At 35.8% G+C, this 14,573-nt stretch overlaps 1 protein-coding gene across 1 annotated transcript in view; it reads left to right on the top strand.

Moving 5' to 3' along the window:
- Positions 1-1,447: 1,447 nt before the first annotated feature.
- Positions 1,448-14,573, top strand: part of LOC140525921 (BOLA class I histocompatibility antigen, alpha chain BL3-7-like) — a 36,870-nt gene continuing 23,744 nt past the window's right edge. Inside the window, exon 1 of the mRNA XM_072641705.1 lies at positions 1,448-1,538. The gene's annotated coding sequence lies outside the window, so the exon portion shown is untranslated. The remainder of the gene's footprint in view (positions 1,539-14,573) is intronic.

Genomic DNA, 14,573 nt, shown 5'->3' with positions numbered 1-14,573 from the left:
AATCCTTCGGCTGTTCCGGGTCACGTGCAGATGGCGCCCCGCCCCCAGAGAGTGTTTTACCAATTACACTTCTCGTTTTCCCACCCCACCCCCTTCCCTGGGTCTACGATAGCGCATGCGCTGAAGCTTAGGGAAGTCGCGGTTGTGTGGTCTTCTTGTATCCCTTACCGCGCTTCCTGCTTCCTTCTGCTGTGCAGTCCAGTTAAGTTGCTGTGTCTGCGCTTTGCGGAAGTGCTAGTGTGCTAGTGTCCGGGGGAAGTGCTGTTGTGGGAGCCTCAGGTCCTTCTTTCGAGTTCCTGGATTGGCTGCTGACCGTCTGTGGGACCTTGTGGCCTGTTAGTCAGCCTCGTGGGGCCTTAGTTCCCTTATCTACCAGAGAAAAACTCTTATTTAGGTCTGGTTCCGCTGCGATGTGGTTGTTGTGCGTTATAGCGTGAGGAAAGCCTGTTAACGCCTGTAGCTGTTTCTAGTGTTTAAATGCCTTCCTATTCCAGTTTAATTATAATAATTCATTTTCAGATTCCTTAAGACTATTAACATCATGTTTAACTCTGTTAAGTTCCTTGTTCTACTTTGTAATTAAGATTCCAGTCACTTCCTGAAACCCTTGTCCTGCTAGGAAATGTAGAATTATTCTTCTTATACTTTTTAGTAAAAAACTTTAGTTTTTCCTTAATTTATCTTGCTTTATTTTAATATAATTAATAATTAGTTATATATTGTATATTACATGTTATATATAATATAATTAATATATGAATAAATATAAATAAATAATTATTAATAATTTCGTTTAATTAAAATATTCATTTATTTCCTCAAAATATCCTCAATAGCTGTATTACTTAGCTTACCCTAGGGATGATTTGAATTTTTAGAAAGTGCTCTGCAGCCCTTCAGCAGCCGCATTCCTGCCCACACAAGACCAAAGATCAGCTGACTGCTCCAAACTGTAATACCAAGTAATTTTATTTCAGATATGCAAATTTTATAAGGAAGCTTTTCTTCATTTTCTGGTTTAGCTGCTAAATTGATCACAAAAAGCATTCATTTGGTATTGCTAAATGGTAGGATACCAGCAAGGTTATCCAAGCTCTAACTTAGTTGTGTTTGTGTTTCCACAACTAAGGACTCCTCTGGCATTTATGTAGAAACTATGCTAAGAGGGTGGCTGTTAAGAAGTTTGAGAGACGTAATTTCTGGATAATTTAATAATTTTATTAATAGTGCTAGCATTTTAGTAAAAGGATAGTCATTTGGCCCCTTCTCTAATTTAGACCAAAGACAAAATCATGGCAGGCAAGCTTCCGTTGGAAGAGGGGTGTTCCTGAAGGTGGCAATCAATTCTGATTGGTTAACGATTAATGAGAGAATGAATATTACAGTGAGGGACTGAACCTATTCAAATCAACTTTGATTATTTCATTTAATTCTAAGTTATTCTCAGCCTTGGGCAATCTGCTTGAAGAATTTATCTCCACTCAAACCTGACTAGAGCACAATGGCTTTCCACCATGGTTGGTGTCTGAACGAGAAAGGTCAGTCTCATTATTAGTAATGTCCTTGGAAAGATTAAACTTTTGAAATCAGGACTTTAGAAAAAGCGGGGTACTCTGGATCTCCCCAAATCATTGGCTATAAATAATAATTTCAGTATGAACCTAATTTCCCTAGTTTGGGGGAGAATGTGCCCTTAAGGCTTGTGGGACATGTTTGTACTGTGGTTGTTGCTTGGCCTATAATCTTGAAGTAAAAATTTCCCTTTGGTTTTTTTTTTTAGAATACTATTTTAATTTTTTTTCGCCAATTATATGTGAAGACAATTTTTAACATTCATTTTTTTTTAGTTCCTCTCTCCTCCCTGAGACAGTAAGCAATTTGATATAGATTATACATGTGTAGTCATGTTAAAAAAACATTTCCATATTGGTCATGTTGTGAAAGAAGATACAGACCAAAAGAAAAAAAAGGAAGAAGTAAAGGGAAAAATACTATGCTTTGATCTACATTTAGACTCCCTCAGTTCTTTTTCTGTATGTGGATAGCTTTTTTCTTCATGAGTCCTTTGTTATTATCTTGGGTCACTGTATTGCAGAGGATAGTTCAGTCATTCACATATTGATCATCATACAGTATTGACTGCCTTCACTGGGTTCTTCTGGTTCTGCTTACTTCTCTTTATCTCAGTTTATATAAATCATTTCAGGTTTTCCTAAAATCATCCTGCTTGTCATTTCTTATAGCACAATAGTATTCCATTACAGTCATATATTACAACTCGTTCAGCCATTCTCCAATTGATGGACATTTTCCTCAATTTCCAATTCTTTACTGCCACAAAAAGAGCTGCTATAAATAGTAGATATCCCTTTGTGAAAGCCAATTGACGTTAAGTTATTATTTGGAATAATCTAAAGAGTTGATGTAGCAGCCAGAATCCAGGATTTTGAGCACATTCACTACATTAGTCCTTCCTGTCAAGATAAAGGTTTAGTGGAGTCTGGGGTTCTGGGATAGGAGTGATATTTGTTTGTTGCATTGGCCTACCAGTGAGCTGGTCAGCTGTCTTAATCTTAAATCTCACTCTAATGTTAAGCCTGTTAAAAGTGAGGGAGTTTAGGTAGTCTTTGCTTTTGGAATTGTGGCCGTTGTGGTAGGGAATGGGCAGTGGGCATGTGCCAAGTCCCTGACCTGCCTGTCCTAATTTTACTCCTTACCTTGACCAAAATAACTCACTTTCTTCCGTTATACACTTCTCATTGGGGCAGCTAGGTGGTGCAGTGGATAGAGTACCAGTGCAGGAGTCAGGAGGACCTAAGTTCAAATACCACCTCAGACACTTGACACTAGCAGTGTGACCTTGGGCAAGTCACTTAACCCCAATTGCCTCATCCTCTGTCATCTCCAGTCATCCTGACGAACATCTGGTCACTGGATTCAGATGGCTCTGGAGGAGGAGTGAGGCTGGTGACCTGCACAGCCCTCCCTCATTCAAAACAAAGTCAAGTGCAAGTCATGTCATTATTTCTCTGATGGCATGGTCTTCTTCAGCAATGAAGGACAAACACACACACACACACACACACACACACACACACACACACGCACACCTCATTGCTACTGAAGGGCTTCATTGTTTCTATAAAGAATCTTTGCTTCCATCCAGAGGCTTCTCTTACTATGTGTCATAATTATGTACCTATAACCTTACAATTTCAAATTGTTAAACCAACCTGTTCACAAACACTTATGTACCCTCAATCTAACAGGCACATAGAACTTGCCAATCATACCCTAGGACAGGAGCTCTGTTGTTAATCCAGGGTGACTGGGAGTGTTGGAGACAGCAACCTACTGGTTCTTTCAGTCCAAAGCCCTTGAAGCTGAGAATAAAAAGCCAGTACCACTTCCAGGAGCCCTCTTCCAGCAGGTGTCCCTATCAATCAGTAGACCCCAGTGGAGGCAGTTTAAGCCTATGCTAACCCCTGTGTATTCACCTTACCAGGCCCACTTGGAGCCATAGCCTAGCTTGTGGATATCTCAACCCCGATAACTAGTGGGGACTCTACTACCACATTACTGGAGTGACTAGAGTTAGACTAGAGGGATAACTAGAGCAGCTATCCTTCCCTGTCTCCTTTCTCTGCCCATGAGAAACATCTGTGACATTGAAACAAGAGCCTTCACCCTTTTCGTTCTTCCTAAGACTCAGGAGGGTAGAATTTTTATTTGGTTCAACCCCTTCGACCCCTAAAGGATGGAAGGAAGGGAATCCATACTTTGTCCACTGGAGCTAAATCTCCCCCTCTTTCTTCCCCCCACGTTTATTTTTTGGATCTTCTCCATCCCTCACCCCAAACTCTGAAGCCATTTTTTTGAAATATTATGTGCCTCCTGAGCCTCCAGTTAAAAAAAATTGCACAGCTTTAAAAAAACAAACTATTCAGAAATATATTGGTAAACACTTAAAAATATTTTTATTCATTTTGAACTTAAATATAAAAGGAAAATACCCAATATTTTCATGTACACAGCGCAACATGAAGCGAGAATTCAATCTAAAACCATAAATTTCAATTTCAGACTGTATACTATTTTTTATACTATGTAATAAATACTACACATTGTTTTCAAAGCTACCTTGCTTTTCTGTGCTCCCTTCTAAGTTTTTTTTTGTTCTCTGCAATGCACGTTATTTTTTTCTCCCTCCTTCCCCACCCCATCCTAGGGAAGACTACAATTAAACAGAAATGTGTGTGTGTGTGTGTGTGTGTGTGTGTGTGTGTGTGTGTGTGTGTATGAAACCATACATCTATTTATCAGTTATTTCTCTGGAAATGGGTAGTATCTTCCTTTATAGGTCCTTTGTACGTATTTATGATACTCAAGATGAATTAGTCATTCAAAGTTGTTCTTAGGACGGTATTTCTGTTACTATTTGCAATGTTCTGTTACTGTTGGTATTGTTCATTTCAGTTTTCATTATTTCATGCAAGTCTTTTCATGTTTTTCTAAAATCATTAAGCTCATTATCTCTTATAGCATGGTACTATTCCATCACAATCATATACCACACCTTGTTTAGCCATTCCCCAATGGAAGGACATCTATCATTTTAGCTAGTCTGATGAGTGTATGATACTGTATCAAAGTTGTTTTAATTTGAACTTTTCTAATCATTAATGATTTAGAGCATTTTTTCATATGTCTTTACAGAGTTTTGATTTCTTTATTGAAAAATTGTCTTTTCATGTCCTTTAACCATTTGTCAATTGGAGAATGATGCATTATTCTAAACTTGACAAAGTTCTTTATATATTTGAGAAATGAGACCTTTATCTGAGTGACTGTCTATAGATTTTTCCCCCCAATTTTCTGCTTTCCTAATCTTGGCGACATTGGTTTTATTTTTACAACCCCCTTTTAACTTAATCTAATCAAAATTATCCATTTTAAACCACATAATGCTTTCTATATCTTGTTTATTCATAAATTTTTCTATTCATAAATCAGATAGAGAATATGTTCCATACTATTTTGTGATATCTCCCTTTGTATCGAGGTCATGTATCCATTTTGATCTTATCTTGGTAAATGGTTTAAATATATGCCTGATCTCTGCCAAATTGTCTTTCGGCTTTCCCCACAATCTTTACCAGATAACGAATTTTTATCCTCAAAACTTAATTCTTTGCATTTGTCAAATACCAGGTTACTATAATCCTTTGCTACTATATATGTTATGTCTACTCTGTTTCACTGATCCACCCCTTAGCTAGTGTTAGTTTGTCTTGATATTAACTGCCTTATAGTTTAACATCTAATACTGCTGATCTTCCTTCCTTTACATTTTTCATTAATTTGTTTTGAAATCCTTGACCTTTTGTTCTTCCAAATATACTCGGTTATTTTTTCTCACTTAGTAAAACGGTATTTTAGTAATTTAATTGGGATGGCAATTGAACAAATAGATCAATCAGGTAAAATTGTCGTTTTTATTATATTGTCTTTTCCTGCCCATGAACAATCAATATTTCTCCAATTATTTAAATCTGACTTTATTTGTATAAAGAGTATTTTTTAATTACACTCATTTAGTTCCTGCTCTGACTGAACTGTCTTCAGTTATTTCAAACTCTTATCTCTTCACCTACAATTTTGCTTCAATTATTGTTTCAACTAGCTTTCTACTTGAATCTTTAGGATTTTCCAAATCTATCATTTTGTTGTCTGCAAGAAGAGGTCATTTATTGCTTCATTTCCCATTCTGATTCCTTCATTTTTCTTTTCTTACTGCTATTGCTAGCATTTCCAAAACAGTATTGGATAACATAGGTGACGGTATGTTTTCCCTGTTTATCTCTTTTAACTAAATCTATTTTAGTTTTAACTTTGTCTGAGATATGATTGCTACCCTTGCTTTTTTTTATATCAACTGAAGCATAATAAATTCTACTCCAGCCCTTTATTTTAACTCTATGTATAGCTCTAATTTTTAATCGTATTTCTTGTAAACAATATATTATCAGATTCTGATTTTTAATCCATTCTGATATTGTCATCCATTTAACCCATTTTATAAGTAAATTCATCCCATTCACCTTTTAAGTTTAATTACTAGTTTTGTATTTCTTTCCATTCTATTTTCTCTATTATCCTTCTCACCCTATTTACCCATCCCTTCTCAGTTGTCTAAATGACTTCTAAGCACTACCTTGCCCTCCTATTCCTTAATCTGCCTACCCTTTTAAGAGTACCTCTCTAATTCTCTTCCACCCACCCTCCACCTGAACCTACCCACACCTATGAGTCCCTCCCTTATCCTTTCCTACCCACCCTCTGAATTCTTAATCTACACATGCTTCTAAAAGTTCCTCCCTTATCTTATTCCCTCACCCCCTTTTTTCTTTATAAATTTAGAAGACTTTTATGCCCTTTTAAATGTATTTGTTGGTCTCTCTTTAACTAACTTCTAATGAAAATAAGGTTCCAGCACTACCAGCTCTCCATACCCACCTTCTTCTTCTGTATCAGTTCTTCCTTTCTTATTTGTATGAGATATTTGTTCCTTTTTATTTCTCCCTACCTAGTTTTATTTTTTAAAATCAATCCATCATACTCAGTTCACCCCAAGCATTCTTTCAAACTACCCAAGTAATGTTGACATTCTTTTTTTTTTTATAATTAATTTATTTGTTTTCAGTTTTTCAACAATCACTTTCATAAGTTTTAAATTTTCTCTCCCTCCATCCCCAAGATGGCATGGAATCTTATATGAGTTCTACACATACATTCTTAATAAACACATTTTCATATTAGTCATGTTGCATAGAAGAATTAAAACGAATAGGAGAAACAGTGAGAAAAACCAAACCAAACCAAAACCTAACAAAAGAGAAAATAGTCTGTTTCATTCTGTATTCTGACTCTATAGCTCTTTCTTTGTATGTGAATGACATTTTGCATCAGGGGTCCTTTGAAAATGTTTTAGGTCCTTGCATTGCTGGGAAGTGCTAAGTTTATCAGATACAGTCCTTGCACACTGTGGCTCTTATCGCGTATAATGTTCTCCTGGTTTTGCTCATTTCACTTAGCATCAGTTCATATAAGTCCTTCCAGGCCTCTCTGAAGTCCTTCTGTTCATCATTTCTTACAGCACAATAGTATTCCATTACATTCATATACCACAACTTGTTCAGTTGATGGGCATGCCCTTGATTTCTAGTTCTTGGCCACCACAAAAAGAACTGCTATAAATATTTTTGTACATGTGGGACCCTTCCCCATTTTTATGATCTCTTTTGGATACAGTCCTAGAAGTGTTATTTCTTGGTCAAAGGGTATACACATTTTTGTAGCCCTCTGGACATAGTTCCAAATTGCTCTCCAGAATGATTGGATCAGCTCACAGTTCCACCAAAAATGAATTAGTGTTCCAATTCTTCTACATCTTCTCCGACATTTATCATCTTCCTATTTTGTCATGTTAGCCAGTCTGATAAGTGGGATGTAGTACCTCAGAGTTGTTTTGATTTACATCTCTCTAATCAATAGTGATTTAGAGCATTTTTTCATATGACTATAGATAACTTTAATTTCTTCCTCTGAAAACTGCTTGTTCATATCCTTTGATCATTTATCAATTGATGAATGACTTATATTCTCATAAATTTAACTCAGTTCTCTCTATATTTTAGAGATTAGGCCTTTATCACAGACACTAGTTATAAATATTCTTTCCTGGTTTTCTGCTTCCCTCCTAATCTTGGTTTCATTGGCTTTGTTTATGCAAAAACTTTTCAACTTAATGTAATCAAAATGATCTATTTTCATTTCATAGTGCTCTCTATCTCTCGTTTGGTCATAAATTCCTCCATTCTCCATAAATATGACAAATAAACTATTCTTTGATCCCCTAATTTATTTATAATATTAGCCATTACATCTAGATTGTGTACCTATTTGGATTTTATTCTGGTATATGGTGTCAGGCATTGGTGTATTTTCAGTTTCTGTCACACTATTTTCCAGTTTTCCCAGTTTTTGTCAAATAGTGAGTTCTTATCCCAGAAGCTGGGATCCTTGAATTTGTCAAACAGTAGACTGCTGTATTCATTGACTACTGTGTCTTGCATACCTAACCTATTCCACTGATCTATCCCTCTATTTCTTAGCCAATACCAAGTGGTTTTGATGATTGCTGGTTTATAATACAATTTGAGATCTGGTAGGGCTAGACCACCTTCCCTAGCATTTCTTTTCATTAATTCTCTTAATATTCTGAACATTTTGTTCTTCCAGATGAATTTTTGATATTTTTTTTCTAGCTCTAGAAAATAATTTTCTGGTAGTTTGATTGGTATGGCACTGAATAAGTAAATTAATTTAGGTAGAATTGTCATTTTTATTATATGAGCTCTGCCTACCCATGAGCAACTGATGTTTTTCCATTTATTTAGATCTGACTTCATTTGTGCAAAAAGAATTTTGTAATTTTGTTCATCTAGTCCCTGAGTTTGTTTTGGCAGGTAGACTCCCAAGTATTTTATAGTGTCTACATTAACTTTAAATGGGATTTCTCTATCTCTTGCTGTTGGGCTTTGTTAGTAATATATAGAAATGCAGATGATTTATGTGGTATTATTTTGTATCCTGCAGCTTTGCCAAAGTTGTTTATTATTTCAAGTAGTTTTTTACTTGATTCTCTAGAATTCCCTAAGTGTATCATTATGTTGTCTGCAACGAATGATAAGTTAGTTTCTTCTTTCCCTATTCTAATTCCTTCAATTTCTTTTTCTTCTATTATTGCTAAAGCTAACATTCCTAGTACTATATTATATAATAGTGTTGATAATGGACATCCTTGTTTCACCTCTGAAGGTATTGGAAATGTATGTAGTTTATCCACGTTACATATAATGCTTGCTGATCATTTTAGGTGGATACTACTTATTATTTTGAGGAAAGTTCCATTTATTCCTGTGCTCTCCAATGTTTTGAATAGGAATGGGTGTTGTATTTTGTCAAAAGCCTTTTCTGCATCTATTGAACTAATTGTATAGTTTCTGTTAGTTTTGTTGTTGATTTGATCAAATATGCTGATAATTTTCCTAATATTGAACCAGTGCTTCATTCCTGGTATAAATCCTACCTGATCAAAGTGTATTATTTTTAGATAAATTGCTGTAATCTTTTTTGCTGATATCTTATTTAAAATTTTTGTATCTATATTCATTAGGGAAATTGGTCTATAGTTTTCTTTCTCTGTTTTGACTCTTCCTGGTTGAGGTATCAGCAACATATTTGTATCATAAGAAGAATTTGGTAGGACTCCTTTTTTTTTTTTTGGCCAGTTTTCCCACATTGTCCATATAGTACTGGAATTAACTGTTCTTTAAATGTTTGATAGAATTCACTTGTAAATCCATCTGGCCCTGGAGAGTTTTTCCTAGGGAGTTCATTGATGAGATGTTCAGTTTCTTTTTCTGAGATGGGGTTACTTAAGTATTTTTTTTTCCTTTTCTGTTAATCTGGGCAGTTTATATTTTTGTAAATATTCATTCATTTCACTAAGATTGTCAAATTTGTGGATATACAGTTTGGCAAAGCAATTTCTAATTATTGTTTTAATTTTCTCTTCATTGGAGGTAAATTTACCCTTTTCATTTTTGATGCTGGTAATTTGGTGTTCTTCTTTCTTTCTTTTAATCAAATTGAGCAAAGGATTATCAATTTTATTGATTTTTTCATAAAACCAGCCCTTAATTTTATTTATTAGTGATAGTTTTCTTAACTTCAGCTTTGATTAATCTCTCTTTTGGTTTTCAGCATTTCTAATTTGATATTTAATTGGGGATTTTCAATTTGTTCTTTTTCTGGCTTTTTCAGTTGCATGCCCAATTTGTTGATTTCCTCTTTTTCTATTTTATTAATGTAAGTGTTCAAGGATATAAAACTTCCCCTAAGAACTGCTTTTGCTGCCTGCCATACTTTTTGGTAGGTTATCATATTATTTTCATTCTCTTGAATGAATTATTGATTGTTTCTATGACTTTTTGTTTGACCCACTCATTCTTTAGCATTAGATTATTTAGTTTCCAATTAATTTTTGGTCTGTTTTTTCCATGGCCCTTTATTACATATAATTTTTTACTGCATCATGATCTGAAAAGGATGCATTGACTATCTCTGCCTTTCTGCATTGGATTGTGAGGTTTTTATGCCCTCATACAGGGTCAGTTTTTGTGTATGTGCCATGTACCTCTGAGAAAAAGGTATATTCCTTTCTATTCTCATTCAGTTTTCTCCAGAAGTCTATCATAACCACCTTTTCTAGAATCCTATTCACTTCTTTAACTTCCTTCTTGTTTATTTTGAGGTTAGATTTATCAAGTTTAAAGAGGGGGAAGTTGAGGTCCTCCACTAGTAGAGTTTTACTGTTTATTTCTTCCTGCAACTCCCTTAACTTCTCCTCTAAGAATTTGGATGCTATACCACTTGGTGCACATATATATTTAGTAATGATATTATTTCATTTACGATAGTACCTTTTTGGCACATATAGTTTCCTTCCTTATCTCTTTTGATTAGATCTATTTTTGCTTTTGCTTTGTCTGAGATTAGGATTGCTACCCCTGCTTTTTTTATGTCAGCTGAAGCACAGTATATTCTTCTCCAGCCTTTTATCTTTAGCCTGTGTGTATTCCCTTGTTTCAAATATGTTTCTTGTAAACAACATATTGTAGGATTATGCTTTTTAATCCAGTCTGCTACCTGCCTCCATTTTATCCAGAAGTTCATCCCATTCACATTCAAAGTTATGAATACTATCTGTATCTTTCTCCCTATCCTATTTCCTCTCTTGTTTATGCTTTTATTTCTCCATTCTTCCTATCGAGAGTTTTATTTTCAACCACTGCCTCCCTGTCTTCCCTCCCTTTTATCAGCCCCCCTCTCTTTTCTCTTATTACTTCTTCCCCCTTTCTAATCACCCCTTCCCTTTTCTTTCCCCTTTCCCCTCCTACTGCCTGTTACTGGCAAGTTAGATTTCTGTACTTAACTGAGTAGGTTGTTCCCTCCTTTAACGAAATCTGATGAGAGTAAAGCTGGAACAATGCTCATCTTCCTCTCTTCTTTCCCTCTCTTATAACATGTTTTATGCCTCTTCATGTGATGTAATTTACCCTTTTCTGCCTTCCCCTTTCCTCTTCTTCCATTACAATCCCTTCACCCCCTTTAATTATATTTTTTTATCTTCACATAAGTTAATTTATTCCTACTCCCTCTATCTATGTGTGTGGGATGGCTCAGGTCCCTACATAAATCAGTTACTCAGAGGCCTCTCAAAGTGATGACAGAAAAGTGATTTATTTGATTCTCGAGAAGCGGGGCTTACCTGTAGGAGTAGGAAAGCCGAAGACAAAGAACAGGACAGTGATTTATATAGACCCTAACGCAAGTCCCTCCTCCCCCCACTGACCATTATCCTCATTAGCTGAGAATATGGTCTTACATTCTAGACACGAAATCTAACCAATCCCTTTTGAAATGAAGACATTGAGGAATTATGTAAAGTTTTGTCCAATCATTGAGACCCTAATACACTACACAGTTTTATATCCTTATATGGAACTATTCTATTCTAAAAATATTGTAACCTTGAGCCTTTAGGCCTTACCTCACCCCTGGGAGAAAAATTACAATCTGAGGAGTCTTCACTAAGTCTGTCCCACTCATATGTATATCTCTTTTAAATGTCAGAATAAATACACAATTCTTAAGACTGACAAGTATCATCCTCTCATACAGGGATGTAAACAGTTTGCCCATGTTGAATAACAATTTTTTCCCTGTTTACCTTTTTATGCCTCTCTTGAGTCTTTTATTTGAACATCAAATTTTCTATTGAGCTCTGACCTTTTCATCAGGAAGGTCTGGAAATCCCTTATTTCATTGAATGTGATTCTTCTTGCCTGAAATTCTTGCTCACTTTTTCTGGGTAATTGATCCTTTGCCTTATGGAATATAATATTCCAATCCCTCTGATCTTTTAATGTGTAAACTGCAAGGTTCTGTGTGATCCTGACTGTAGTTCCATGATATGTGAATTGTTGCTTTCTGGCTGCTTGCAATATTTTCATATTCACTTGATAATTCTGGAATTTGGAAACAATCTTCCTTGGCATTTTCAATTTGGGATCTCTTTCAGGAAATGATCAGTGCATCTTTTAGGTGACTGTTTTGCCCTCTGGATCTAGGACTCAAGGCAGTTTTCCTTGATGATTTCTTGGAAGATATTGTTCAGGCTTGTTTTTTCATAACAGCTTTCCAGTAGACCAATAATTCTTAGATTTTCTCTCCTGGATTGATTTTTCCAGGTCAGTTGTTTTTCCAATTAGATATTTTACATTTTCTTCTATTGTTTTCATTCTTTAGATTTTGTTTGACTGATCCTTGATGTCTCATAGAACCATTACCTTCTACTTTCCTAATTCTAATTTTTAATGAAATGTATTCTCTTTACCATTTTTCCAATTTTACTTTTTGTGGAGCTGTTCTCTTTAGTGAGTTTTTTCTTCATTTTGTCAATTGTATTTTTCTAATCACTGGATAATTTTTCTTCTACCTCTCTAATTTGGCTTTTAAAATCCTTCTTGAGCTCTTCTAAGAATGCTTTTTGGGCTCGAGACCAGTTCATATTCCCTTTTGAGGTTTCAGATGTGGGTATATTGTCAGTGCTGTCCTCTTCTGAATTCATATTTTGATCTTCCCTGGCCCTGAAGTAAGATTCTATGGTCTTTACTTTTCTGATTTGCTTCTTTCTCATGGTGATTGTCTTTTTTCTGGCTTTTAAAGTGGATCTTTGTTTCTAGGGAACACAGGTCTCTGTCTCACATTTCTTATGCTGGGAGTTTGGAGCCTGGGTTCTGGCTTTGTGTGTTGTGACCTATGGTTCTTTCAGCTAGAAATTATAGAATGCTGCAGCTTGCTTGGTGCTGAGGTGGTTAATATGTGCCAAGGCCGAGGCCAGGTGAAGTCTTTTTGAGTTTTCCTGGGGTTACACTGAAGCTCCCGGCATGAGGTGTGGGGGAGGGGTGGTCTGACTGTGGGAGGTCTCCCCTAGGCCTTCTCTAGAGCACAGGCAGGCTCATTGTTGGTAAACCCTGTCTGTGCTGGTTTCTGCCCAATTTCCTTGGCTGTGCAAAGGCATGCCTGGGGTCCTGGTGTTGGTGCTTCCTGGCTCCACCCCCCTAGGGCTCAGGCTCTTCTGCTGGCCCATTGAGGTGTTGCTTGCTGATGTGCCTCTAGTCCTGCACTGGTCCCCTTCAGCCATAGTAAGCTGTTCCTCTTGTGCTGGCTCCACTGTTACAATATTTTTCCTAGGGCAATATTTTTTGGGTTCTTTGAGGTCAACATGTGAAGGTTGAGAGCACTTACAGTTTACTCCACCATCTTGGCTCCCAGAAGTTCAAGAAGGTGACTTTCAAACATTTAGTCTGTGGACTGATTATCCCCAGAGTAGGTGCATCTCCTGCTGTGGTCCCTGTGCTTCTCTCTCACTCAGTTCTGCTGGACTTCCATCACACTGAGAGGCTTGGGAAGTCTCACTGCTACTTCTGATTCAGTTTGCCCGGAGTTAATTTTGACGTTCTTGAGACATTCTTAACATTTTCACATATAAAAAGTAAACACTTTGATCTTATTGAGTCCTTTATCATTGGTCTTTAATATATACTTGATATTTCTCCTGGATTTTATTTGTCAAATACCTGAAAGTCTTTGAGTTCATTAAATGCCCATTTCTTTTTTCATTAAAGATTATACTTAATTATGCTTAATTTGCTGGGTAAGTTATTTTTGGTCTCAATGCCCGCTCTTTTGCTCTTTGAAATTTAATGTTTCAAGCCCTGTGGTCTTTTAATGTGGAAGCTGCTAGGTCTTGTTTGATCTTGATTGTAGCACTGTGGTATATAAATTGTTATTTTCATGTTGCTTGTAGTATTTTGTTTTTAACCTGGGAGCTTTGAAACTTGTCTGTGATATTTCTGTAAGTTCTTCTCCTAGGATCTCTTTCAGGTGGTGATTGGTGGATTTTTTTTCTATTTCTACTATACCCTCTCTAAAACTTCAGGGCAATTTTCCTTAATAATTTCTTATAATATTGTATCCAGACTGTTTTTAAAAATTGTAACTCTCAAGTAGGCCAGCAATTCTTATATTGTCTTTCCTCAATCTGTTCTCCAGATCAGTTGTTTTTCTAATGATATATTTCATGTTCTTTTCCATTTCTCTCATTCTTTTGATTTTGTTTTATTATTTCTTGGTGTCTTATAATGTTATCTGCTTCCCCTTCTCCATTTCTAGTTTTTAAGGAATTATTTTCTTCTTTAAGTTTTTGGATATCTTTTTTCATTTGGTATACTACCTGGTAAATACTTAACAACCAGCTCTCCTAGGCAAAGAAAAGCAGGATAAACTTTTAAGTTCAGTCTACATAATTAATATTTTTTCATCACTTAAAACAATACATCAAGCTCTGATGTTCAGCACTTGTCAGTTATTGTAATGTAAAT

The sequence above is a fragment of the Notamacropus eugenii genome, chromosome 2 (genome assembly GCF_028372415.1).
Source record: "Notamacropus eugenii isolate mMacEug1 chromosome 2, mMacEug1.pri_v2, whole genome shotgun sequence".
Taxonomy (NCBI): Eukaryota; Metazoa; Chordata; class Mammalia; order Diprotodontia; family Macropodidae; genus Notamacropus; species Notamacropus eugenii.
The sequence above is the reverse complement of the archived record's forward strand: the minus strand, read 5'-3'. Positions and strand labels throughout refer to the sequence as shown.